Here is a 2923-nt window from a genome sequence, read left to right on the forward strand (position 1 = left end):
TTCCGAACGCACTAGACGACCAGTTCTTATAGCTTTTAGCCGTACCCTTATCCTACTCATCCTCTGTTCCTCTGGTTGTGTAGAGGTTAACCCAGGTCCTGCAGCCCCCAGCACCACTCCCATTCCCCAGGAGCTCTCATTTGTTGACTTCTGTAACTGTAAAAGTCTTGGTTTCATGCATGTTAACATCAGAAGCCTCCTCCCTAAATTTGTTTTATTCACTGCTTTAGCACACTCCACCAACCCTGATGTCCTAGCCATGTCTGAATCTTGGCTTAGGAAGGCCACCAAAAATCCTGAAATTTCCATACCCAACTACAACATTTTCCAACAAGATAGAACTGCCAAAGGCGGCGGAGATGCAATCTACTCCTTCATACTATCCAGGTCTGTGCCCAAACAATTTGAGCTTCTACTTTTAAAAATCCACCTTTCCAGAAACAAGTATGTCACCGTTGCCGCTTGTTATAGACCCCCCTCAGCCACCAGCTTTGCCCTGGACACCATAAGTGAATTGATTGCCCTCCATCTATCTTCAGAGGTCGTACTGTTAGGTGACCTAAACTGGGATATGCTTAACACTCCGGCCGTCCTACAATCTAAGATAGATGCCCTTAATCTCACACAAATTATCAAGGAACCTACCAGGTACAACCCTAAATCCATAACCATGGGCACCCTCTTAGAAATCATCCTGACCAACTCACCCTCTAAATACACCTCTGCTGTCTTCAATCAGGATCTCAGCAATCACTGCCTCATTGCCTGCCACCATACCTTCTCCACTATGCAATCTGGTTTCCGGGCTGGTCATGGGTGCACCTCAGTCACGCTCAAGGTCCTAAACGATATTAAAACCGCCATCGATAAAAGACAGTACTGTGCAGCCATCTTCATCGACCTGGCCAAGGCTTTCAAACTCTGTCAATCATCGCATTCTTATTGGCAGACTCAACAGCCTTGCTTTCTCAAATGAATGCTTCGCCTGGTTTACCAACTACCTCTCAGATAGAGTTCAGTGTGTCAAATCGGAGGGTCTGTTGTCCGGACCTCTGAAAGTCTCTATGGGGGTGCCACAAGGTTAAATTCTCATGCAAATACTTTTCTCTGTAAATATATCAATGATGTTGCTCTTGCTGCTGGTTATCCACCTCTACGTAGACGTCACCATTCTGTATACATCTTGCCCTTCTTTGGACACTGTGTTAACAAACCTCCAAACGATCTTCAATGCCATACAACACTCCTTCCGTGGCCTCCAACTGATTTTAAATGCTAGTAAAACTAAATGCATGCTCTTCAACTGATTGCTGCCCGCACCCGCCCGCCCGACTAGCATCACTACTCTGGACAGTTCTGACTTGTGGACAACTACAAATACCTAGGTGTCTGGTTAGGCTGTAAACTCTCCTTCCAGACTCACATTAAGCATCTCCAATCCAAAAGTAAATCAAGAATTGGCTTCCTATTTTGCAACAAAGCCTCTTTCACTCATGCTGCCAAACATACCCTCGTAAAACTGACTATCCTACCGATCCTTGACTTCGGCGATGTCATTTACAAAATAGCCTCCGACACTTTACTCAGCAAACTGGATGTAGTCTATCACAGTGCCATCCGTTTTGTCACCAAAGCCCTACATACTGTACTACCCACCACTGCGACCTGTATGCTCTCGTTGGCTGGCCCTCGCTACATATTCGTCGCCAAACCCACAGGCTCCAGGTAACCTATAAGTCTATGCTAGGTAAAGCCCCGCCTTATCTCAGCTCACTGGACACCATAGCAACACCCACCAGTAGCACTCCAGCAGGAATATTTCACTGGTCATCCCCAAAGCCAACACTTCCTTTGGCTGCCTTTCCTTCCAGTTCTCTCCTGCCAATGACTGGAACGAATTGCAAAAATCACTGAAGCTGGAGACTTATATCTCCCTCACTAACTTTAAGCATCAGCTGTCAGAGCAGCTTACCGATCACTGTACCTGAACACAGCCAATCTGTAAATAGTACACCCACACCTCATCCCCATATTGTTATTTATATTCTTGCTATTTTGCACCCCAGTATCTCTACTTGCACATTATAATCTGCACATCTATCACCCAGTGTTATTGCTAAATTGTAATTATTTCGCCTATATGGCCTATTTATTGCCTTACCTTCCTACTCTTCTACATTTGCACACAATGTACATAAATGTTTCTATTGTGTTATTGACTGTACATTTGTTTATGTGTAACTCTGTGTTGTTTTTGTCACACTGCCTTGCTTTATCTCGGCCAGGTCGCAGTTGTAAATGAGAACTTGCTCTCAACTGCCCTACCTGGTTAAATGAAGGTGAAATAAAAGAAACATTCAGTGTGCAATCTTTCTCACGATTTGATTACATACACTAGTTTATTAAAACACATATCTTTATTGGTTTCCAAGTGATTGCTTTGCTTCCCTTGCTTGTAGCACTAGGGAGGACTAGGCTACTTCTTTCCTCTTGTCTATGAGTCATAGCTACAGTTGCTCCCCACCACAGTCTGCAGAATTCCATTGCCTAGTTATTATGGCTTTACTGGAACTAAATATTGTCTTGAAATAATCATCAATGTAAATACCCATTTCTGTTTTTAATCACATTGTTTGTGAGGGATTATTTTGGGTTTATATTGAAGTGTTCAGCTGCCACGAATAGGGATGACTTCTGACTGCATAGCCTACCATCAAATATTAAATGTTTTCTGTAACCTCATAGTTGATATACTCATGTAGAGGCAAAAGCTGTACACAAATGAAATAAAAGAAGCATGGAATGTAATGCTGACAAACCATGTTTACATTAGCCCTTTTAGTGTTGAGCAATTGTTTTGCAATTTAAATGTAGCATCATGAATTTACTTGGGCAATTCAACATTCATCCCTAAAGTTCACAC

This window comes from Oncorhynchus mykiss, chromosome 30, assembly GCF_057628025.1.
Source record: "Oncorhynchus mykiss isolate SJ-2025 chromosome 30, ASM5762802v1, whole genome shotgun sequence".
NCBI classification, from domain to species: Eukaryota; Metazoa; Chordata; class Actinopteri; order Salmoniformes; family Salmonidae; genus Oncorhynchus; species Oncorhynchus mykiss.